We start from the raw sequence: 26664 nt of genomic DNA on the forward strand, positions 1-26664 counted from the left end.
AAACTAGCAAAACCAGTGTATTATACAAAATACCATCAAGGGCTGTGAGAAATACTGCACAGGTCAAACCAGAAGAAAACTGGCAATACGGAAACACAAACGCCAACTAACCATCAAGAGACATGACCAATTCTCACCTGTCTCACTGCACACAGACGATGAGGGACACAAATTCGCCTGGGGCAACACATCCATCATCACACAAGTCAAATAGAGACATGCCCAGGCATTTCTGCAGGCCTGATATTCCAACTGGAACTCTGTCAAAAACACATTGAACAAGAGCCTTTGTACAAACCATTGAAAAACAGAACCGGAAGTAATAACAACCAGCCGAGCAAACTGAGGCATATAACTAACAAAAGGGACAGAATACCTGTGCTTCACTGGAGGTGCACTGAAGATGTTACCTAGTAGGGTGACAAAACATTTGCATCAAACTCACCAGCTCAGCGAGCTCTGCAACTTCATGTATCTCTGTCAGTCACTTTCCACTCACACTGCTTGCCATGCAAGAAGTCCTGTTCGGTTGATTCATCAGTATGACACCTAATTTTTAGGCATGCCTGGCGATGTTCCTGATCGTTAATCATTCCTTTGTCTGTCCAACAGTTCTTCTCTATATTTGGGCTCCAGCCCCTTCTATCATTTACTCATTACCGCCACCCCCCGCCATTCCACACTCTACATACAAACTCTTACTTTCTGAGCTACCTTCAGTTCTGAGGGTCACTCGAACTGAAACGTTCTCTGACTTCGCTGCACAGATGTTGCCGACCTGTTGAGCCGTTCCAGCATTTGTTTTTGTCACTGTTTGTTTCTTGGTGTCAGTAAGTTAAAAAAAAAGACTCTGGTTATTTGTGAATTCTCTAGTGTCTCAGCAGGTGGGATGACTGAGTAAACACTTGCCCTCAAATAGGTCAAGTGAATGGTCTGATTCCAGTGTGAGATTGAGTTAATGCTTTCCCACGTTCACAACAGATGAATGGACTCTCTCCAGTGTGAATTTGCTGGTCTCTCATTGGGAGGAATGACGGAATGAATACCTTCCCACACACAGAGCAAGTGAACAGTTTCTCCCCAATATGACTTGTTATAGAGAAAGGAAGGTTAAATGAAAGAAAGTCCCTCGTATTCACTGTATAAGTAAAAAGTAAACATTTATTTTTTAATAAAAATAATAGTGAACAAAATGAAACAATTACAAGCAAACTGAACAATTTCCAATAACTACTAACTATTCCCTAAATGGACTAAGTTCTACTGGTACGCTATTCCAATAAACATAAGTCCCACTTATATAATCCAAGTAGTAAGACAAGAAAATAAAATCTTAGTCTCTCAAAGTCTACGCGCTTTATTTCTGCTGCTCTCACGTCATAAATGCCTTTATTCCACGGATCCGGGTGTCAGGGATGTTTTCTCTGTGAAGTACTTTGTGAGGGCTCTTAACTAGAAATACCATGGTGACTTTTATGGATACAGGTGCTTTCTTAGAGACCTCAGTGATTGCTTGTGAGAGATAGATGATTACTTCTCAGATGACCATTCATTCTCACACTGATTTTCAAAATCTCTCGTTATCTACTGGGATGACATGTCAATTTTATTACAATAGCATTCATGCTAAACTATCAAAACCACCAGGTTTAAATTCAATTGTCTTTGAATTGCTAATGCTTGGATGAGACAAATTGGCTGATTCCAGCTCATTGCCAAAACACCAAAACAAGGTTTCCGTTCACACAGCCAATTGATACGTGTTTCAATTTTAGAACGGGCTGTACACCTTCAGCTATATGCAGACACTTTTTTTTCTCTCTCAGTATAAATCCCTAGGCTTAGAAAAGCACTATCCCTTCAAGGTACCATACAATCTTGTCCCTGAATGTTATTTTACAAACAAATTCTCGCTTCCTGCCTTCCAATTCACGATTACTCACGATTACAATTTTTTAACAGACTGAGTTGGTGAGCTTTCAGCTGTGATGATTCTTTTAAAAAAAGACTTCCCACAATCCCCACATTTCCACACTGTCTCTAATATGACTGCTCTGGTGTTTTGACCTTTTAGATGAATCTTCACAGACACTTCCACACAGAGAGAAAGTGTGTTCCTCTCCAGTATGAGTGGTATTTTTTCTTCAATGTTCAAAACGTTTTGACAATTTGGTTATGATGAAGAGAGTGGCTGTCAGATCTGGATATGGTTTCATCTGCACCTCAAGTTGCAAATCAATCTTTCAAAACAGGAAAAGAAAGGAGAAAAGAGAAGATACGCAGGTTGTTAAATTGAGAGAAATTAATCTGGACAATTGTGAAGTCAAGACTTGGGAGAAAAATTACCACATAAAATAGTTGACTACCGTTAAAATCAGTCACTGTTTGCAGTGAACTACTGAGGTTGGAGATTTGCGAGTGAAGGACCTTTATCCTCAAACAATTTGATCCCTTGAGTCCTCAGAACTAAGAACAGATGCAGAAAGAAAGTGCGGTAAGTACTCAGCAATCCTGGCAGCATCTGAAATTGTCCTTTTCCATCGATTAATAACCTCAATAATTGGCCTCAAGTTCTGTAGTTCCCGCTTCAAACATCTCTGACTCTCTCCTTTTCAAAATTGCCCTTCAAGCTGATACATTTTGCAACACTCTTGATCATCAGTATTATGTCTCTTTGTGATAAATCTTGTAATATAATATCTCTGAAATTCTAGTGAACATTTCATTATAGTGATAATGCAACACAAATGTCAATTGTGTTTCTTGACTTCTACAACTATCTGCGTTCATTCCTCATCTCAGCGTGAGAATTCTCAGAAAGAAAGCATAGGGATTCTCGTGGTTCACATGGTCCACTCCTACTTGCTCAACAGACTGCTGCGGTTTGGCAATATTTCCTGTTTGACACTACTTAAATTTGTTCACATCCAAGAATGGAGTTTTATGTAAAAACAACTGGAGGGGCAAAATGGATTTAGCGGTTCTCTATGAATTTTAAAAAATGTTCCAACAAATGCATAAGTAACACTGATAAGACATTGACCTTTTAAAAATTCGAGGGCTCACCATAGCCACCTACACGTACAATACGAGGATGTGGAGATAAGAGTTTAGAAACGGTCACCAACAGAGCTCCAGTAAAAGAGCCACAACAGGAGGATGAAGAGGAGCAGAGAAGGTGCCTGCTCCGATATCGCCCATGATCTGCTCCTTGAAACATTCCAACCCGGCCAAGTTGACACAGCTGACTATCAGCTGGCAGCTTCGTGAAGCTGGACCCAGTCCCGCCAAATAGTGGGACAGGCCAAGATGAACCTCTGTAATCTGTAAGGGTTGAGGGTGAGGGCGGTGATGGATGATCTCCGGCCCTGTTTTGCATCTCAACTTGTTCCTCCATAACCATCCCATAGCCTTGTAAACGCAGATTGTAGATAGTTGATGGACCTTGGTGTGCCTCATTACTGTGGCAGATATGGTGCAGAACAGCACCTTTCTGTTCTGTACTCATTCTCTGAATCCATCCCAGGTCTTTATCCCATTTCTCCATTCGCAGTGATTTATACATTGTGCTGTTATTCCTGGCTCTCACTTTATCCTCGTCAATCCTTTCCATTTCTCTGGTAATGGTGGAAACTTCAAAAATTGGAGTAAGAATCGTCCACTCATCCTTTCTTGCCTGTTCTGATCTTCAAATTAATCACGGCTGATCATCCAGCTCAGGGACCCCACATCATTTTATCTCTTTGGCCCTCAGAACTATATCGAACTCCTCCTGGAAAACAGTGAATGTATTTGACTCAGCCACTTCCTTTGCAAAGAATTCCACATGTTCGCCACTCTGTGAGTTAAAAGAAAATCATCTCTATTCAGCCTAAATGGTTTTCATTTGATTCTTTTCTTTATGCTTCTCACTGATTGTCTTTACTTTGCATTTCAGATTTCTGGCGACATTTCATACTTCATCTGGACACTTTTAAACAAAAAAATCTCTTTACTTCTCCACCACAACACCCTCTGATATCGCAACATGAGCCCTTTTGTCAGTGAATGTTTCCCGTGCTTCACCCACTCATTCTGTCACCCCCACCCTTCCCCACTGGTCAGAAAGTTCACCTGATTTCTGTCCCCACAGACATGACTGGATTCAGGGTCCACACGTCCAGAGCCACGAAAGAGACACCTCGACCCATTGAGTTTGTCCCAGTCAAAATAACAAGAGACTAACTGCTCTAATCCCTTTTCCAGCACGTGGCCCATTCCCAATATTTTGGCATTGCAAGTACTTATCTAAATACATCATAAGTTTTCTGAGGATTTCTGCACGTACCACACTTACAGGCAGTGAGTTCCATTTTCCCACTATATTTCGGGTGAAAAAAATCTCCAATTTGTACTAAACTTTCTGTCCTTTACTTTGGTTCATGCCCCCGGTCATTGATCCATCCAACAAGGGGAATTATGCGTGATGCCTCTTCTTTCTATGTCCCTCATCATTTCTACATACCTCAAAAATGTTCTCGCTCACCCCAGACTTTGCGGGCTGTGTGCTTCCCTGCTGATGGAGAGAAAATAGATTCTCCCCTGCCAGAAATTCTGGGGTGGAGTTCCTGCTATTTCCACCAAATATTTTCTGCACACCCAAATCAATGCTGAAGTAGACCCTGGTCCCTCATTCACGAGAGGCCCCAGAGCCTGCATTCTGGGAGTGGGAATGGGAGAAAGATCGAGAAAAATGGGGAACGAAAACATGTAACACTAGCAGAGAACTGAAACCCATCAACACTACTAGTATGGGGCCAGAAAACTCAGAAACTCTCACCAATTCGAAACCCCATGGTTGATATCCCTACATGCCTGTCACTCACACCCGAATTCACGCCCATTTCAGTGCAAACTTCCATCTCACAGCTTCCTGGTCGTTAACCCATCCAGGCACAGGAGTGGGATAGTTCAAGGTGAGTAACTCAGTACCTCACTGTAGGTCATCTTTCTCTGACCCAATGATGTATCTTTTTTTTCCCATTGCTCCCTTCCCAGTGATTCCAACCTCCTGCAGTTGTCCGTGTCTCCCAGTTTAATGAAGCAATTTCCTTCCCATTCCTCTGGCGATTTCGTTGGGGGCTTAGTGGCGGGGTGCATCAGACTATGTCCTGATTTGCTGATTGTCACTCAAGTTCACTATTTGTCTTTTAGATTTAAACCATTGGCTGTGTTTTTCAGTTCTCTCATCCCAACAGATGGCCGAAATCATTCAATTCATGTGCAATTTATAGCCTACTCAGAAACTGTGATTAATTTTCGAGCTCTTTCTCAGTTGGGAGAAGATTCAGATGTAGTTGCAATGTAACCACCTCCCCGATTCAATCACAGTCCTTGGTACTAATAGGAAATCCTCAGTAAACATCAATGGAAACGGTGTGGAGGGTAGAAGACAGATGGAGAACAGACATAATGCAAAATAATTTTTAAAAACCTGAAGAATTTTGGATGGTGTGTATCAGGAGCAAAAACAAAAGTTGCTGGAATAGTCAGCAAGCCTGACAGCATCTGTGAGGAAGAAAAAGAAATCAGAATTAATGCTTCAGGTCCAGTGACGCTGCCATAAAAATCTAAAGAACTGTGGATGCCATAAATCAGGAACAAAAACAGAATTTGCCGGAAAACCTCAGCAAGTTTGGCAACATCTGTGAAGAAGAGTCAGAGTTAACGTTTCACATCTGTTGACCAGAGAAAGGGTCAGTATGGATGGACAATGCTTTTCAAAATGTGAAATATCTAAGTGGATTGGTATGCTGCTAATGAAGACAGATGGCGGAGGTTAGATGGCATCTTGTTGCGTGTGGAATTCATTGAAAAAAATTCGAGCACTATTCCGAACTTCTATTCAAAATACAAACTGGAGCTAATACAATAAACTGAAACAACTTCATTTCTGACAAAGAGCCACTGAATTTGAAATCGTAACTGCTTTCTCTGTTTGATGCTGTCACACCTCCTGCATTTCTCCAGCAAATTATTTTTCTGTTCCAGGAAAACGTTTGCTCTATTGTTGATAATTGGCTAACAGCTCCATAAATGCTCTCAGTTGCAGAGTGACCTTCACCTGAATATTGCTCTCTCGATCCGCTTTCTAAACTGAGATGCAAATACGAGACAGACTCGCTCTTGACTGTGGACATACCCACAATTCCAAAAGTCATGGCAACCGCTCTAAGTGCCGTCGTCGCGTTCACTTATGGTTGGAGCATGCTCATAACGATTGCAAACCTTGCCGCTGAATCGGCAGAGAAGGCCATCAATCAATTAGCCCAACCAATGGGAGAGAACGATGGGTGGGACTGTAGGACAGAGCGGGAGTCGCTGGTCCTCCAACTAATGGGAGTGAACAAGCTGTGTTTATAATGAGAATCCAGCAGCTTTCGTGACAACTTTCTCCCATGGCAGCCCCAAAAATTTCCAGTTTCATTCAGCTCCATTTCACAACCTGCCCTTGTGCTTTTGTGTTCGCTTGCACTTTTTCCCAGTTTTTTCTTTAAATTTCAGATGAATAGGCTGCACAGAATATTAGAGGGGGGCAGCAAGGTGTTTCAATGCTTCACCCTGCTGCCTTGGATGGCCGATTCTGAACTCAGCTGACTGTATGGAATTATTACACTGAGCCCGTGTCTGCGTGGGTTCTTCCCACAGATCAAAAATGTGCAGGTCAGTGGATTGGCCATGCTAAATTGCACGTTGCTTCCAGGGATGTATAGGTGAGGTGTTTTAACCACGGGAAATGGAGGGCTATGTGAAGAGGTAAGGAGGTGTATCTGGGTCGGATGCTTCTCATTGGTTGGACAAATTTGATTGGCCAAATGGCCTCATTCTGCAATGTCAGGATTCCATGATTGGATGTGCAGTTGGGAAACTCAACCCAAACAGCAAATCAGAATCTGACAGATCGCTAGTTCATAGTTATCTGAATATACCTGGGTTTTGAACATTAAAGGAAATATCACTGTTCACTATAGAGAGCAGACATTACCATGTTCTGTGTTTGGACAAGGATTCAGCTGATCAGAAATAAATGTATTGTTGATTTAGAGAAACCATGGAAACGTGAGAAATGTGGAAAGAGATTTGCATTCTGGTCTGAACTGGGAATTCACTGACCTAGTTCCAGCCGAAGCTCTGATTTGACTGCAGGGAAGGAGTCACAGTGAGTCAATCTGCAGATGCACCAGAACTTTCACAATCGGGAGAGACCATCCAGGTACTCTGGCTGCAGGACTGGGTTCAAACTTTCATTTCAACTCACTGCATACCCTTGTTGAAAGACCTAGAGCAAGCTGGGAAATGTTTGCCTGTGATATCAAGGAAGCATTAGATAGAGAGTCGCATCAAGGACCAAAATTTGAATTAGTGTGAAAATATTACACTGGTTGGAGTACTCCTGAAGAAAAAAGGAAGATAATTGTACTTACTGGAGTGCAATCGTCTCAGCGCCTGGATATCACTGCAAGAATTCTGCGGCGTAGTGTCTTCAGCCCACACACCTTCAGCTGCTACGACTTTAATCAGGCTCTGCATGTGACAAATTTCCAACATTAATGTTGCAACTTCATACCTGATAATACATTTGATAAAATAGCGTGAAAAATTGGAATGTGAGTATTTAATAATTAAGATTGTTGGATACCAATCATTCACATGCTTTTTACATTCTTTGTGAATTATGAATTACAATTAACTTTGCAAAAGCAATTTGAATTCCGAGGTGCCATACTGAAATTAACCTTAAACTCAAGGGTATGTACGCCAAATCATGTTGACGTTTGGCACAAGACTGTGGTGTGATATCACAAAATGGGATTCACTTGAATTTGCATGACATCATGGAACACCAGTAAAACTGAAATTTATGATGATAAAGGATTAAGCTAACAAGTGGCTGGACCATACTTGACATTAAAGATGAGGTTCGTAATTTTGAAGACCAATTGCTGAGACAATTGCTTCAGATGAACCAAAGGGCAGTATAGGGCAGAAGGTATTTGCTAGACTTGCTTTTATTGGTCGTTGCATTGAATATAAGATTTGGGAGGTCATGTTGTTGCTTCACAGCACATTGGTTAGTCTACTTTTGGAATGCAGTGTGCACTTTTGTTCTCCCTGCTACCATCAGGATGTTGAGCGAAACTTGAAAGGGTTGAGAAAAAAATTGCAATAATATTCCCACAGTTGCTAGGTATAAGCTATAGGGAGAGACTGATTAGCCTGAGTTGGGGAGGGGTATATTTGTCAGAGAGGCGTCAAAGGCTGAGGGGTGACCTTATAGAGGTCTATATGTTTAAGGTGAAGGGAAAGTAAATGTATGGGGCTTAGGGCAATGTTTTCATGTGGAAAGTGGTGCGTGTATGAAATGAGCTAGCAGGGACATGGTAGAAGCTGAAGCAAGTGCATTCAAAAGGCATCTGGATGGGTACATAAGGAGTAAGTGTTTTGTTGTGGGCCAAATGGGGGTAGCTTAATTTAGGATATCTGATTGGCATGGATGGGTTGATTGAAGGGTCTGTGTCCACGCAGTACAACTCTATGTCTGCATCCAAAGACAAACCAAACAAACCAAAGACATAATTTACTTCACCCAACCTGTATTTACATGCATTCCAGGCACCAGGAGGTCCAATAACTGAATGGACACCCAATTAACTTTGACAGGAAGCTTTGTACACTGGCCTTTGCCCACTGCACCTTGGCAGCAATTTCCCCCAAGCTTTACAGAGTCTTCATCATGAAGTCCTAGACCTTGAATGTGCCTGGCTACAACGCTGTGCCCAGGTCAACACCTTGTTCTGGAACACCAGTAACTATCGAGCAGACCAAGACCTCTTTGCCAGATATCAATGACAGTTTGTAAGGGCTTGATACAGTATCTATTATTAACGCAACAACAGAATTTTCTGGTAAAAGTTCAGCAGATCTGACAACATCTGTAGACCGAAATCATGGTTAAAGTTTTGGTTCGGCGGACCTGTCCTCCGAACAGTATTCATTACATTGTTTCCAACAGCAGACACCTCTTGTACAGCTGTGGTACTGTCTGTTACAGTTCCTCTAAACTCTTCCAGTCTTAAGATCTAGGGCAGCATGGTGGCTCAGTGGCTAGAACTGCAGCCTTACAGCACCAGGGACACAGGTTCGATTCCAGCCTCCGGCAAATGTCTGTGTGGAGTTTGCACATTCTCCCTGTGTCTGTGTGGGTGTGCTCTGGTTTCCTCCCTCAGTCCTAAGCTGCGCAGGTAGGTGGATTGGCTATGCTAAATTGCCTGTAGTGTTCAGGGGTGTGTGGGTTACAGGGGGATGGGTCTGAGTGGGATGCTTCAAGGGGCTGTGTAGACTTGCAGGGCCGAAGGGCCTATTTCCACAATGTAGGTAATCTTCACTTGCTACAAACGTTTTCCGAAACCCCACGCAACACAGCATTCACCATTTTCAGCTGGTGAGCCAACAAGATCCGGAATTGCCTCCTTAAACCTCTCTAACCTTCTTTAAGATATTCAATGTAAAATAAACTTTTTTCACCAATGTTTGAAACATTTTAGTTTGATGAATATCTAAAACGGTCCACACAAATGCAAATCATTGCTGTTATTGGCTTACATTGAGTGGAACAGGATTATCACTCTAAGGCTTTACATTCTCGGACCATCACGGCCACAATCATTTTCAAATTGGAAACTTCATCATGCCAGATAATAAAATGTGAGGCTGGATGAACACAGCAGGCAAAGCAGTATCTCAGGAGCACAAAAGCTGATGTTTCGGGCCTAGACCCTTCATCAGAGAGGGGGATGGGGTGAGGGTTCTGGAATAAATAGGGAGAGAGGGGGAGGCGGACCGAAGATGGAGAGAAAAGAAGATAGGTGGAGAGAGTTTAGGTGGGGAGGTGGGGAGGGGATAGGTCAGTCCAGGGAAGACGGACAGGTCAAGGAGGTGGGATGAGGTTAGTAGGTAGATGGGGGTGCGGCTTGGGGTGGGAGGAAGGGATGGCTGAGAGGAAGAACAGGTTAGGGAGGCAGAGACAGGTTGGACTGGTTTTGGGATGCAGTGGTTGGAGGGGCAGAGCTGGGCTGGTTGTGTGGTGCAGTGGGGGGAGGGCACAAACTGGGCTGGTTTAGGGATGCGGTGGGGGAAGGGGAGATTTTGAAGCTGGTGAAGTCCACATTGATACCATATGGCTGCAGGGTTCCCAAGCGGAATATGAGATGCTGTTCCTGCAACCTTCGGGTGGCATCATTGTGGCACTGCAGGAGGCCCATGATGGACATGTCATCTAAAGAATGGGAGGGGGAGTGGAAATGGTTTGCGACTGGGAGGTGCAGTTGTTGGTTGCGAACTGAGCGGAGGTGTTCTGCAAAGCGGTCCCCAAGCCTCCGCTTGGTTTCCCCAATGTAGAGGGAGCCACACCAGGTACAGTGGATGCAGTATACCACATTGGCAGATGTGCAGGTGAACCTCTGCTTAATGTGGAATGTCATCTTGGGACCTGGGATAGGGGTGAGGGAGGAGGTGTGCGGGCACGTGTACCATTTCCTGCGGTTGCAGGGGAAGGTGCTGGGTGTGGTGGGGTAGGAGGGCAGTGTGGAGCGAACAAGGGAGTCATGGAGAGAGTGGTCTCTCCGGAAAGCACACAGGGGTGGGGATGGAAAAAATTCTTGGGTGGTGGGGTCGGATTGTGGATGGCGGAAGTGTCGGAGGATGATGCGTTGTATCCAGAGGTTGGTAGGGTGGTGTGTGAGAACGAGGGGGATCCTCTTTGGGTGGTTGTGACGGGGGCGGGGTGTGAGGTAGGATGTGTTGCGGACCGCTTTGCAGAACACCTCCGCATAGTTCGCAACAAACAACTGCACCTCCCAGTCGCCAACCATTTCCACTCCCCCTCCCATTCTTTAGATGACATATCCATCATGGGCCTCCTGCAGTGCCACAATGATGCCACCCGAAGGTTGCAGGAACAGCAACTCATATTCCGCTTGGGAACCCTGCAGCCTAATGGTATCAATGTGGACTTCACCAGCTTCAAAATCTCCCCTTCCCCCACCGCATCCCTAAACCAGCCCAGTTCGTCCCCTCCCCCCACTGCACCACACAACCAGCCCAGCTCTTCCCCTCCACCCACTGCATCCCAAAACCAGTCCAACCTGTCTCTGCCTCCCTCACCTGTTCTTCCTCTCACCCATCCCTTCCTCCCACCCCAAGCCGCACCCCCATCTACCTACTAACCTCATCCCACCTCCTTGACCTGTCCGTCTTCCCTGGACTGACCTATCCCCTCCCTACCTCCCCACCTAAACTCTCTCCACCTATCTTCTTTAGTCTCCATCTTCGTTCCGCCTCTCCCTCTCTCCCTATTTATTCCAGAACCCTCACCCCATCCCCCTCTCTGATGAAGGGTCTAGGCCCGAAACGTCAGCTTTTGTGCTCCTGAGATGCTGCTTGGCCTGCTGTGTTCATCCAGCCTCACATTTTATTATCTTGGATTCTCCAGCATCTGCAGTTCCCAATATCTCTGATACAACTTCATCATGCCAGCGCGTTTTCAGCATTTCCTTTGTTCTAACTGACTGCAAAAATGTAAAGGAGCTTATGTTCCGAGTCTAGGAGCTGTGAACCATAGAGAGCAGCTGAGACACGTTCCTTCACCACCTCACAGTGAACCCTCTCACTCCTGAAGCTGAGCAACAGCAGGGGAAACGGGAAACAGGAAGGTGACTTCTCCCCTACCCATACGCCACGCACGCGTGATTGACAGCGGGTTTGCGCCAATAGAAAGGAAGGGGCGGGACTGGAGGACCAAGTTGGCGTGGTCGGTCCTCCACCCAATCGGAAACAGCAAGGGGTGGGGCTGAGCGCCGACAAGAGATCAGTCTGAATTGAAACAACTGCGGATGCTGTAAATTAAGAACAAAAACAGAAGTTGCTGGAAAAGCTCAGCAGGTTTGGCAGCATCTGTGAAGAAAACAAAACAGAGTTAACGTTTCGTGTCCGGTGTCCCTTCCTCAGAGCAGTAACGTTCCGGCTGGTGTTTGCACGCAGGCGCAGCGTCATTTTGACTGACGTAAGCGGGTGATTGCAGGTATTGTCGGAGCACGTAAAGGAACAAAGGACAAGGACATCGGGGAAATAATGAAGATAACAAAGTGTGAAGCTGGATGAACACAGCAGGCCAAGCAGCATCTCAGGAACACAAAAGCTGACGTTTCGGGCCTAGACCCTTCATCAGAGAGGGGGATGGGGTGAGGGTTCTGGAATAAATAGGGAGACAGGGGGAGGCGGACCGAAGATGGAGACTAAAGAAGATAGGTGGAGAGAGTGTAGGTGGGGAGCTAGGGAGGGGATAGGTCAGTCCAGGGAAGACGGACAGGTCAAGGACGTGGGATGAGGTTAGTAGGTAGGAGATGGAGGTGCGGCTTGGGGTTGGAGGAAGGGATGGGTGAGACGAAGAACAGATTAGGGAGGCAGAGACAGGCTGGGCTGGTTTTGGGGTGAAGTGGGGGGAGGGGATAAGCTGGCCTGGTTGTGTGATGCGGTGGGGGAAGGGGAGATTTTGAAGCTGGTGAAGTCCTCATTGATACCATTGGACTGCAGGGTTCCCAAGCAGAATATGAGTTGCTGTTCCTGCCACCTTCGGGTGGCATCATTGTGGCACTGCAGGAGGCCCATGATGGACATGTCATCTATAGAATGGGAGGGGGAGTTGAAATGGTTTGCGACTGGGAGGTGCAGTTGTTTATTGCGAACCGAGCGGAAGTGTTCTGCAAAGCGGCCCCCAAGCCTCCGCTTGGTTTCCCCAATGTAGAGGAAGCCACACTGGGTACAATGGATACAGTATACCACATTGGCAGATGTGCAGGTGAACCTCTGCTTAATATGGAAAGTCATCTTGGGACCTGGGATGAAGGTGTGTGTGGTCTGGGAGGCTTTATCACCACTTGTGTACAACTGTAGATCCGAATTAGAACTTCTTGTTCATGCATTTTGCAGTAAACTGAAAAGGGATGCAGGTTTCAGATGGCGAGAGGCCCAGCTTACCGCCAGAATATTGGCCCCAATGTCCCACGTGTTGAGGACAGAATGGTCCCTGCTTTTCACTGAGCACCTGGGGGTTGGAGATGTTTTCTTTTTCAATGAACTACTATAGTAAATGTGTACTCCACACTTTCAAGAGCCCTCGTATCCTTCCTGACCAGAGTTGGATGCGATAATTGACTGACCTCACCCGAGCTTTATCAAGGTTCAGCATCTTTTCTGTGAGTGTATGCTCATTACCTCCATTACTTCTTAAATTCAGAGTCATACAGCATAGAAACAGACTCTTCAGTCCAGCCAGTCCATGCTGACCATTACCCCAAACTGAACTAGTTCCACTGGCCTGCTCCTGACCCATTATCCCTTCAAACTTTTCCCATTCATACACCTATCCAAATGCCTTTTCAATGTTGTAATTATACTTGCATCCACCACATCCTTAGGTATTTCATTCCACACACAAACCACCCTCTATGTAAAAAAAAAATGCCTCATCACATTTTTCTTTTTGACATCTTTCTCCTCTCACTTTAAAAGTGTGTCCCCTGGTTTTGAAATTCCCCATCTAAAGACAACTACCATCAACTCTATCTGTAGCTCTCATTATTTCATAAACTTCTATTAGATCGCCTTTCAACCTCCTACACTTCAATGAAGAAGGTGCACGCCTAACTTTATAAGTCAAACCTCCCATGCCAGGCAACATCGTGGTAAGTCTGTTCTGAACAGTGTACAGTTTGATAATATCCTTCCTATAACTGGGCACCCAGAACTGGACACAGTATTCCGGAAAAGGCCTCACCAATGACCTGTGCAACCTCAAGATAACATCCCAACTCATAATCAAAGGACTGAGCAATGAAGGCAAGAATGCCAAATGCCTTTTTAACCACCCTGTGGGTATATATGTTGCAATCTTTTAAAAAGAAATGTACCTGCACCCCTAGGTCCCCTGTTCTCAAACACTACCTAAGGCCCTTCCATTCATTGTATAAGTCCTGCCCTTGTTTGTTGCATCAAAATTCAACACCTCACATTTATTCAGACTGAATACAATATGCCAGTTTTTAAGCCCATTTAATCAAGATCCCTTTGTAATCTAAGATAACCTGCTTCACTGTCTATTATGCCACTATTTTGGTGTAACCCATAAACTTACTAACCATTCCTTCTATATTCTCATCCAAATCATTTATATGAAATGACAAAAGATAACCCAGAACTGATCCTGGTGGAACCCTCCTGATCACAGGCCTCCAGTCTGAAAGACAACCCTCTGCCGTCCTCCCTGGACCGACCTATCCCTTCCCTAACTCCCCACCTATACTCTCCTCTCCACCTATCTTCTCCTCTCTCCATCTTCGGTCCGCCTCCCCCTCGCTCCCTATTTATTTCAGAACCCTCTCCCCATCCCCCTCTCTGATGAAGAGTGTAGGCCCGAACCGTCAGCTTTTGTGCTCCTGAGATGCTGTTTGTCCTGCTGTGTTCATCCAGTTTCACACTTTGTTACCTCCGCCATTACTGTCTGGCTCCTGCCGTTAAGCCAGTTCCATATTCAATTGACAAGGTCACCATGAATCCTAACTTTACTAATTAGTCTACCATGCAGAACCTTGTTTACTGCTCTGCCATTAACCATTGTTTTGGTACCCTCCTCAAAAAATACAATCAAGTTTGAGATCATGATTTTCCTCAGAAAATACCATGCTGACTACCCCTAATCAATTTTTGCCTCTAAATGTCCATGAATCCTGTCCTTTATATTCACTTTCAACAATTCACCCACAACTTAAGTCAGTCTCGCAGGTCTATAGTTCCCCAGTTTCACCATACCATCTTTCTTAAAGAAAGATTTAACATTAACCACCCTCCAGTCATCAGGTACTTCACCTGTAGTTACAGATGATGCAAATATTTTTGCCAAGAATCTAATAATTTCCTCCCTTATTTCCCACACATTCTGGGATACATTAGATCCAGTCCCAGAGATTTGTTGACCTTTATATTCTCCATGAGCTCCCAAACTTCCCCTTTTTTTCACATGAAGTTTTTTTGAGAACATCAAAGTTTATTTCTCTGCATTCTCCAGACACCATTTCTTTCTCCACAGTAAAAGCTGACAAGAAATATACATTTTGTATCTCTCCCATCTCCTGGGGTTCAAGACAAAGATGATGTATTTGATCTTTAAAAGGCCCTGCCCCCTCTCTGGTTACCTTCTTGCTCTTAAAGTATTTGTAGAATCTTTCTGGATTAATCCTTTACCTTTACAAATTTATCTCATATTCCCTCTTTGTCTCCTTGATTTGTCTCTTAACAATGCCGCGCACTATATTGATTAAGAGATTCAATTGAATCAACTTGTCTATGTCAGAAATAAAGTTCTGTTTTATTCTCGACTAGAACTTCAACATCCTTATTCATCCATTGTTCCTTAATCTTACCAGCCTTACCCAGCACTCTAACAGGAACTCACGTCATCACACTCTTGAAGGTCTCCCACTTGTCAAATGCCCTTTTGCCTGCCAACAGTCTACTCCAATCAACTTTTGTAAGTTCTTGTCTCATACCATTGAAATTTGCCTTACTCCAGTTCAAAACTCTAACACTTATGGAAGGCTTATCCTTTCCCATGACCATTTTGAAACTAACAGAATTATGATCACTAGACCCAAAGTGTTCTGCCACATTCATTTCAGTAACTTTCCCTGCCTTACTGTCCAAAAGAAGTCCAGTTTTACTCCTTTTCTTGTAAGAGAATCCATATAATCTGAGATCTGTCGACATATTTGTTTCTCAATTTCTCTCTTACTATTGGTGAGCTGAGAGTTCAATCCCATCAAAGTGATCTTCCCTTTCTTCATTCATTCTGTGTGGGAGTGGACAATTTTTCAAAAATATTTTCCCTAGTTAAAGCAGTTGTGTATTCCTTAATAAAACACACACGCACACACACACACACACACACCCCTTTTCTATTGTTCCTACATCACCTAAAACCTGGAACATTGAGCTGCCGGTTTTGTCCATCTCACAGACAAGTTTCTGTCATAGCTATGAGTTCATCAGCTTTACCTTTAAGACACCTTGCATTGAAAAATTCTTCAGCGTTACTACATATTTTGACTCTCTCATCTTTCTTTTGGAATTGATGTGCTCTCCTCACATTCAGAACCTTCCCCATAAATCTTCTGTTTACACTGCTACGTATAATTCCCCCACTCCCCCTCTCTGTCAGTATAAAGTCTCCTTTAATGGAATGAACAAAGCTCCTTGCTGAGATATTGATCCCTTTCCAGTTTACATTAGACCCATTCTTTTGGAACATGTCTTTTCTATCCCAAAAAGGCATTCCAATTATCCAAAAACCTGAATCCCTGAACAATACACCAGATTTTCACCATCGATTTGCCTCCTTTAACCTTGTTCTCCCTACCTCGTTTGGCATTGGGAGTAAACAAGAAAGCACAACTTGTCAGGTTTCTTTTTAAACATTTTACCTAACCGATCAAATTCACTTTGTACTGGTTTAATCTTTTCCCTAAACATGCAATATCAGATGGTGGCGTTGCTGGTGGTGACGTGGAATAGGGAGCGATTTAATAAAATGTTATCAAAGGCATGTAGTCTGGACACACAGAGTCAGGGAAAACAATCAAGATTAAATGCAGTCAGCAGTCATAACCCAGGGGGCTCATGGCAACAATTGCAGATGGATTGTACAGGCCCCTGACCGAGAAAAAAAATGCTGAATGGTCTACACATGTAGAAAAAAGGAAAATAGATGCAGGAGTAGGCTATTTGGCCCTTTGAGCCTGCACAACCATTCAATATGATCACGACTGATTTTGTAATCTCATTATCCCAGTCCTGCCCTCTCTCCATACTCCTTCCTCCCTTTAGCCGCAAGGGAAACAACCAGCTCCATCTCGACTATATCAAATTAATTGGCCCCAGCAGCCTTGTTTGGGAGAGAATTCTACAGGTTGGCACTCTGGGTGAAGAATTTCTTCGTCATCTCAGTCCTGAATGGTTTACTCTAAGGCTGTGACCCCTAGATCGAGATTTCCTCATCATCTGGATTACTCTTCCTCCATATAGCCCATCCAGGCTCATCAGAATTTTATGTTTCTCTGCCATCCCCCACTCATTCTCCTAAATTCTAGAGAGTACATGCCCAGTTGATACAGTCTCTGACCCAGCTCATCCAGTCTTACTTCAGATCACAGATTATAGACTCCCTACATTCAGGATGGGTCATTTCGTCCATCAAGTCCACATTGACCCTTTGAGGAGGGACCCAGTCCACCCTATCACTGTAACCCCACAATTACCCAGTTAACTGATTGAGCCTGCACATCCCTGCGCACTGTCACTAATTTAGCATGATCGCTTCACTTGAGATTTAATGGGTGGGTGGAAGCATTCCCCTGCCGTTTCTGGAAAAGGACACATTGTACAGGGACAGAAATTAAACAGGCATGCGTACTGTTAGGAACTGAACAGAGATTCCATCTCCCATACCAGCCCCAAAGTTCAGGTATGACAATTTAACCGAACACTGAAAACTGGTCAAAGGCCCTGACAGAGACAAGGCAAGATTGGTTTAGAGTACACCCCACCATTCTAATGAAACTGAGGTTATCCCCAGCAAAGTGTACACCTTTTGAATTGCGACTAGGCAGGCTATGCAGCTGCAGGAGGACGCGGTAGGAGAACGGCCGGAAATGTGCTACGGAACAGATAGGGTGAAACAATTTGAGAGGGAACTGGCAAAGCATCTGCATGAGCTGAGAGGGAAAGTTGCAGATGGACAGGGAATCAGAGATTGGGAAAGGGAGCATAGAAACATCCAAGCTGGCATTCCTAATCCAGGAAATCAGGTCCTGGTGAAAATATTACTTGATCGTGTGGCACTGTGACCATGATGGGTCAGACCCGAGTAGGTGATTATTACAGATGAAATATGCACTTTTGTCGATGTTAAAGTGGGGGCCAAAGTAGAAGCAATGGTCCCATTTGAAAGCATACAAAGGCCAAACATGATCATTAACCCTTTCGGCAAGTTGTGTTGGGTTCCTGTTCTTCACAGGCTGGTGGAAAACCGTCATCGCCCACTTTGGGAGTTAGTCATGCATTCTAAAAGCAACTGAACCAGAGGAAGGGACGTTTGACTGCATATATGACATTGTAATGGGAAGGTTAAATTGTGAATCATGTTCAGGACATAACCCTGGGAGTGATAGTGATGGAAATGTGTTTTATGGCAGTATGGAAAGGGAAGGGGTGAAGCTGGCTGTGGCAGGCACGCAGTGAACTGAAATAAGAATGAAAGTGAATTGATTAATATGGACCTCAATAAGTATTACATATAATCACGTCTGAATTATGGGATTAGAACAAAGACCAGTGAGGTTTCTGTGTGGGCAAAGTGGAATGGCAATATGATTTATGTGACCACAGTATCTATGTTACCTGCAAACTGTATGCTCATGTATCGCTATGGATTTAGTGTAGGTATGAGCCTGAAAGGGGAAGAATTGAAATTGCTAGTAATTGATTTAAACAGGCTGCGTGGTGGCCCACTTTACATAGGGTCTTGGGATTCTCAACATGTGTTACCAATGTCACCATTACAAGGCAAAATGTGACCATGACCCCAAGCCCGGAGACTGTAACTTTTCACCTCTGAACCAAAACATTGTGAAGGCCAGCAGGATCTCTGGGCTGGGTCAGTCGTGGAATGTCTAGGAAAAAGTGTGACTGTTGTGCCAGGATATAAGCTTGTGCATGTAGATTTTGGCCTGACAGGAAGTACAAGTGCTCGATTGTTGTTCCACTACCACGAAACAATTGTCTTCCAAGCTCTTACGATTACAGCTGGGTAGGAGGGAGTTTAACTCTGAGAAAGGTCTGCAGGCCTTCAAAGAAAGGATCACTGGAAATAGCAAGAGCAGGTGATAGTGACAGGAAACACATTAGATAGAGAACTACAATCGATGAGCAGTTTCAGAGTCTGCAGAAAATGCATAGAATTGTGGACAGAAGTTATCAAGCTCAGGCTAAAACAGGTCAGCCAGACAGAAAAATTTCCCACATTATATTTGATGCTATTGAAATTTTGAAGCCTCTGTAAAACATGACCAATTCCCTCATTGACCGACTGGCTAACATATTAAATGGTGTCAACAGAACATCGAAAAAGCACCATAGCTGGGAGTGGGGACAATAGACGGCTGTAAAAACACAGTAAATATGACTGTAGAGAGATAACCATCCAGTGACCGACGGAAAAGTGACAGACAGATTACAAAATAGAGCGAAGTTGTGGTTATCTCACCTCAAAATTTGAAGAATATAAACAAGTTTATTTTAATGACCCAGTAAATTTGTAAAGAGATTGAATTTCACTCTCATCTATGTAATTCGAATAGATGCTGTCTCACTCAGTGAAGAAAATTAGAGACGTAGAGTGTTTAGAGAAGAGACATTAAAGATTTATCCATGAATTAAATACTGGTTCCAAACTCATTGGCCGCATCTGAGTGCGAGGACTTTAAACTAGAACTGCAAGTCGGAGAGACTTTGTTTGATTTCTCAGGCCAAGTGAGAGAGGGGCCGCTCCCAATCTATCAGCTGTCACAGAACTGTAGTAACCTTAAATTAGAGTTTATTTTAAAGAACTTACAATAAGTAGTAGAAATTGATATCATTTCTAATGTCATGAATTCTGGTTAACAGCGAAAATAAAGCCCAACACAAAATTTGGAAGAGTCCTCAGTGATAAGGGAGTATTGAGGTTATTGGTAATTAATGTGGTGCAGCTGATAAATGTTTGGGAAGGAGTATAAAACTGTCAGGATTGAAATGTGATTTAACAACAGGTATTCTAAAGGCAAATAATAAAGGAATCAGGTAAACATCAACAGACTGTGGGAGCACCAAGTTCTGTAAAGCCATTAGCCATGTGTTTACTGGACTGGATGCATCGATTAGGCAAATATGGCTAACAATTACATTGACATTGTATGTCACTATTGTCATATGAAATGTATAAAAATGCTGCACTTGGTGGGGGGGGGGGAGTGAGACAGCACCAGAAAATCTCCCACAATGCATTGCAAAGGAGCTCCGGATAAAGGTTGCCCGTGCTGCTGAACACAGAACACAACACTCCTGTTTGATATTTCACCCGTCCACAATTGTGGAGTGTATTTTTCTGACTGGAGTTTGGGGCTAGTGCTGTCCCACAATGATCAGAGCTGAGACCATACATACACGCACACGTACCTATGAGGTCATGCATTCTGGGAGGCCAATTGCAAGGGGAATGTAAACAATAAATGGAAGATAGCACTGACAGACAGACGAATCTTCAAGTGCAAGTCGAGAGCGCTCTGATAGTGGCAACACCTATGCATAAAGTGGTAGAGGAGGACTATGGCATGCTTGCTTTCGTCTGTCAGAGGGCTGAATATAAAGTTGTAATTCGGCCACCTTTGGAGTGACGCGTGCAGTTTCGATCACGACATTACAGGAAGGGTGCGGAGGCTTTGGAGAGGTTGCAGAAGAGGTTAACCAGGATTTTGTCCAGCTTGGACAAACTTGGGTTATTATCACTACACAAAGTCAATGGCTGAAGGGCGACCTGAGAGGGAGCCAGTGGACAGTCTGAGCCTTTCTCCTCAGGTGAAAATGACAAATTCTAGGGGCAAATGGATTAAGGTTAGAGGCGGAAAGTTAAAAAGAGTTGTATGAGGCACATTTCTTATACAGAAAGTGACAGGCGGCCATAATGTACTCTCTTGGGAGGTGATAGAAGCAGAAACGATCAATCACGACATTTAAGAGGCAGTTAGGCAGACATATGAACAGGCAGGGAAGAGAGGGATATAGATCATGTCCAGGCAGATTGTATTACTTCAGAATGGCATCAATATGATAATAGACGTGATGGGCCAAAGGGCTTCTGCTGCTGCTGTACTGCACTGTTTTCTACGTGGCAGGAATTGTGGGGCTATAATTAATATTTTGAATAGAAAACATCTCTTCTTTAGAGCACACAGTGAGTTTATGCATTTTGAGGGAAACAACGTGGAAGGGAAATATATATTTGAATGGCACAGATGCAAAGAGCAGGGAGCGGGGAGTTACTGTGCACAAATCTTTATTGGAGAGAGAACAGAACCAGAATGCATTGAGGAGATAGGATGGGACCTTGGGCTTCATTAATGGAACCAGCAGTTTCATCAGAGCCAGACGTGTTCAGCTCTATGACCCAGCACAGTTAGGATAGACGTGTGACTGTCTCCAGCGGCTATCTCTCTGCCAGATATTCAGCTTTTGGGACTGTTGAAGGACGGAGTCTCTCTGAGGAAATGGAAAGACCATTCGCTTTTTGGACACTTGGAATGATTCTTGTGTTACGCAGCATTTCACAAGATTTAATGGAATTATTGTTGTAGGGGACTGTCCTGTCAGAGGCCTAAACAGGAGATTTTGTGGCAGTGAGTGTAAGTTCAGGATGGTTTGTTAATTGCCTGGTGCTATGATTAAGGATGTTTCTAAACATTTCAAGTCTGTTGTGAAAGCTGAGATTGAGAGGCCAGAAATTAATGGACATATTGATAGCAATAACATTTTTAGTGCATAAGTAGTTATTATTTAGCTGCCTGACCGGCATACTCATTGCCCTGTTGTTGTGGGGTTTTTGTTTTCCTGTGAGCTCTAATCTTCATTACTGCTGCTTCTGTCACAAAATTAGCTGCTTCCATCAACTCTTTAATCTGGTCTTCGTGCTGTATGTGGCCCCCAGACAAGGTGACGTACCCTCGCTGAGGCCAGGCCAATATATGACCATGAACTATACCAAAGACATCAGGACTGTCTGTGTATATGTTGACTCTCTGGCTCCTGGCTGATGTCAGAGCTTTTAATAGTTGTGCCAGTTCTGAAAATTTTCCACATAATTCCTGCAATAATTAAACATTCCTAAAGCTTGACTTACTCCTTTCCCAGTGTGTGACTCGGTAGTTTAAAATCGCATTCTTTTGTTTTTTCGGGACTATCCTCTGCCCCTATCTGACTGATATCCCAGACACGTCACTCCCTGTCATCCCAACATGCTTTCTGTGGTTTAATTTTAAGCCCTGCCTGGCTGATGTGACTCAATACTCTATTGAAGATCCAGATGTGCTCTTTCTGACCAACTGAGGTGATGAGGTCTTGGTAAGATCAATTTGACTAATTCCATGAGCCATACATCGGTGCTTGTTTTGTCCATCTCACAGACAAGTTTCTGCCATAGCCATGAGTTCATAAGCTTTACCTTTAAAACTCCTTGCATTGAAAAGAAAAGTTCTTCAGAGTTACTGCATATTCTGAATCTCTCCTCTTTCTTTTGTAATTGATGTGCTCTCCTTGCATTCAGAACCTTCCTCATCAATCACCTGTTTACGCTGCTACGTATAATTCCCCCACTCCCCATCTCTGTCAGTATAAAGTGTCCTTCAATTGAATGAGCAAAATTCCTTGCTAAGATATTGATCCCTTTACAGTTTATGTCGGACCCATTCTTTTGGAACATGTCTTTGCTATCCCAAAAGCCATTTGAATTATCCAAAAAGCTGATTCCCTGGACAATACACCAGCTCCTCACCATGACTTTGTCTCCTTTAACCTTGTTCCCCCTACCTCGTTTGGCACTGGGAGTAAACAAGAAAGTACTAATTGTCAAGTTTTTTTAAAAAAAATCACCTAACGTGCCAAATTCACTGCTTTTAATCTTTTCCCTGAAAAATGTCATTGCTATCAATATGTACAATAATTTCTGGCCTCTCAATCTCACCTTCCACAAGAGACTTGAAATGTTTAGAGACATCCTTAATTCTAGCACCAGGCAATTAACAAACCATCCTAAACTTACACTCACTGCCACAGAATCTCCTGTTTAAGCCTCTGACAGGACAGCCCCCTACAACAATAATTCTGGAGACATTCTTACTTATCCTAACAGTCACTCAACTATCTGACTGATCCTGTTGGGTTGTAGAGCTGAACACATGTCGGACTCTGATGAAGCTGCTGGTTCCATTAATGAAGCCCAAGATCCCATACAGTTTTCTCAATGCATTTTGATTATATTCTCTCTCCGATTAAAGATTTGCACATAGTAAGTTCCCGCTCCCTGTTCGTTGCATTTGAGCCATTCAAATATACATTCCCCTTCCACGTTGTTTCCCTCAAAATGCATAAACTCAGTGTGTTCTAAAGAAGAGATGTTTTCTACTCAAAATATTAACTGCAGCTCGACTATTCCTGCCATGCAGTCAACAGGACAGTACATCACCGGAAGAAGCCCTTTGGCCCACCACGTCTATTCTAATACTGATGTATTACTTCAGAATGGCAACCTGCCTGTACGTGATCTATATCCCTCTCTTCCCTGCCTGTTCGTATGTCTGCCTAAATGCCTCTTAAATGTTGTGATTGATCGTTTCTGCTTCTATCACCTCCCAAGAGAGTACATTGTGGCCACCTATCACCTTCTGTATAAGAAACGTGCCACACACACCACCTTTAAACTTTCCCCCCTCTCACCTTCATCGTATTGCCCTCAGAATTTGTCATTTTTCACCTTTGTCAAAAGGCTCAGACTGTCCACTCTCTCCCTCTCAGGTCGCCCATCAGCCATTGACTCTGTGCAGTGATAACGATCCAAGTTTGTCCAAGCTGGGCAAAATCCTGGTAAACCTCTTCTGCAACCTCTCCAAAGCCTCTGCGCCCTTCCTGTAACGTAGTGATCGAAACTGCACACGTCACTCCAAAGGTGGCTGAATTACAACTTTATGTTCAGCCCTCTGACAGAAGAAAGCAAGCATGCTGTCATCCTCCATTACCACTTTATGCACATGCGCTGCCACTATCAGAGAGCTATGGACTTAGACCTGAAGATACGTCTGTATATCAGTGCTACTCAGGGTTCTTCCATTTTTTGTCTACACTCCCCTCGCAATTGACCTCCCAGAATGCATGACCTCATAGTTACGTGCGCGTGTATGTATGGTCTCAGCTCTGATCGTTGTGGGACAGCACTAGCCCCTGATCTCCAGTCATAAAAATACACTCCACAACTGTTGACAGGTGAAATATCAAACAGAAGCCTTGTGTTTTGTGTTGAGCAGCACAAGCAACCTTAATGCGCAGCTCCTTTGCAATGCATTGTGGGAGAGTTTCTGGTGCACTATCACTCCCCCATCCTCAAACCAAGTGCAGCATTCTTCTGCATTGACATTGTATGTCATTACTGTAACGTGTAGTGTAACTGTTAGCCACATTTGCCGAATCGATGCATCTAGTCTAGTAAACACATGGCTAATGGCTCTACAGAACTTGGTGCTCCCACAGTCTGTTGATGTTTACCTGATTCCTTTATTATTTGCCTTTAGAATACCTGTTGTTAAATCACATTTCAATCCTGACAGTTTTATACTCCTTCCCAAACATTTACCAGCTGCACCACATTAATTACCAATAACCTCAATACTCCCTTATCACTGAGGACTCTTCCAAATTTTGTGTTGGGCTTTATTTTCACTGTTGACCCGAATTCATGAGATTAGAAATGACATTAATTTCTACTACTTATTCTAAGTTCTTTAAAATAATCTCTAATTTAAGGTTACTACAGTTCTGTGAGAGCTGACAGATTGGCCAGTGAGTTTTGAATCAGTATGTAACTCATGGATAAATCTTTACTGTCTCTTCTCTAAACACTCTGCATCACTAATTTTCTTTACTTAGTGAGACAACCTCTATTCGAATTACACAGATAAGTGAAATTTAATCTCTTCACAAATTTACCGAGTCATTAAAAGAAACTTGTTTATATTTTTCAAATTTCTAGGTGACATAACTGCATTTTCACTCTATTTTGTAATTTGTCTCTGTCACTTTTCCACTGATCACTGGATGGTTTCCTCTCTGCAGCCCTAATTACTGCATTTTTACAGCCGTCATTTGTCCCCACTCCTGGCTATGTTGCTTTTTCGATGTTCTGTTTACACCATTTAATACTTTATCTTTCCTGCAATGAAATAGCCCTCATTTCAGTGCCGACAAACATTTACTCAAGAAGCTTAGGTAACTCTTTGACACTTTTTTTTGTGTTTGCCTTTCTGATTTACAACTAACTAAAAAGTTCAGACTACTGTAGGATCAGACTTCTCTTTTTAAATTTTACTAAATAACAAACTTGGGACTGTGGCTTAGCTTAGCTTTTCAAAAATGTCCCCAATTAAAATGCTTGCACGTTTAGAACTACCTGTTGACAGAAATTACAGAGAATCTTATGCGGTATCTCTGTATGGAGAGTACAGGTCTAGCTGAGAAAATCTGTGATGCACATCTGGAAATCCCTTTTGACCATTTTATGACAGCTAAAATCCCCGAACAGCCATTTTTAGTCAACTTTAATCATTGGCTGCACCAGCAACTCGCTCCTCTAAGCACTTGACTTAAATGCTAAGCAGGCCTATGTAACTTATGGGATATATTTACTCTCCCTGATGTTTTACCTGATGGGGAAATCCTTCAGCTCCCATGTTTCTCTGTGCTGTGGCCCTTTGGTACATCATTATTCTTACACACCAGTGTTATGAACACAATCAAACATTGAATTGTATTCCTTCTAGTACATGGGATATGATCTGGATCATGGGTGTGTATTTGGGTAATCAGTCCCCTGTCCTTCGTCTGATTTATCCAGTTCTGTTGTTTTAATTCCCTGTCTGCTTGAGCTGCAGGAGTTTAAATCTTTTGTATGTTCAGATCATTGAATAACTTCTTCAGCTCCTTCCACAGCCTTTAACCAATCTGCAGTCACATGTGGAATCAGTGGTAAATCCATCACCATGGACTGTAATGAATCTCAATCCACTTCATGTTGCTGGTTAGTAAGATGAATCACTGCCTGTCTCACCGGCTTAGGCCCGGTCTACCACTGATGGTAATGTTCTTTGTTGGGTATTGACAGCAACATTGACCTTGCATGGCTTTGTTCCTTCCTTTAATAGCTGGCTGCCATCACTAGATAATACCTCGATCTGACCAGGGTGTACTACAAGAAGGACCAGTTGATCACCAGCAAATAATAGATTGTGGACAGTTGCCATAACTTACAAAACCACAAGCTGTAAATCTTTGGTCATTTCATCCCGACATGACCAGTGATCCCCTCCTTGTTGACGCCTCGTTTAGTCAATTCCCTTTTTCATTTTTTATGATAACCATGTGAGTGGGAGTGTCTTTTCGTGATATCCAAGTCCCTTCATGGTATCTCCTAATATTGTGGACATTCTTTAGGGTGGCTTTATAATTGACCCATGTTTGGGGATGTGTAACATTACCCTGATACAATATTCCTGCTCATCAATGGTCTCCGTGCCCAATAATCTGCTGGCAAGGGTGAAATACCAAAGGTGTGCCAGGAATATGTTCTGTCCTACCCATTCTCACAGTTGCTCATTGGTCACCCAGTTGGCGATTTGGTGCATGTCCAATTTCATCAGATTTGTACTGATCATTGTCAACAGC

At 43.4% G+C, this 26664-nt stretch overlaps 2 long non-coding RNA genes across 2 annotated transcripts in view; one reads left to right on the forward strand and one right to left on the reverse strand.

Moving 5' to 3' along the window:
- Positions 1-1223: 1223 nt before the first annotated feature.
- LOC132208812 (uncharacterized) lies at positions 1224-9715 on the reverse strand. Its single transcript, XR_009444941.1, has 4 exons — positions 9014-9715; positions 7464-7563; positions 5474-5547; positions 1224-3772 (listed from the first exon to the last, which is right to left on the reverse strand). It is a non-coding gene; the product is annotated as an uncharacterized LOC132208812 (long non-coding RNA).
- Positions 9716-11887: 2172 nt separating this feature from the next.
- The window catches only part of LOC132208822 (uncharacterized), a 77840-nt gene continuing 63063 nt past the window's right edge, over positions 11888-26664 (forward strand). Inside the window, exon 1 of the long non-coding RNA XR_009444950.1 lies at positions 11888-12118. This is a non-coding gene — a long non-coding RNA (uncharacterized LOC132208822). The remainder of the gene's footprint in view (positions 12119-26664) is intronic.

Source organism: Stegostoma tigrinum, unplaced genomic scaffold (assembly GCF_030684315.1).
Source record: "Stegostoma tigrinum isolate sSteTig4 unplaced genomic scaffold, sSteTig4.hap1 scaffold_54, whole genome shotgun sequence".
Classification (NCBI taxonomy): domain Eukaryota; kingdom Metazoa; phylum Chordata; class Chondrichthyes; order Orectolobiformes; family Stegostomatidae; genus Stegostoma; species Stegostoma tigrinum.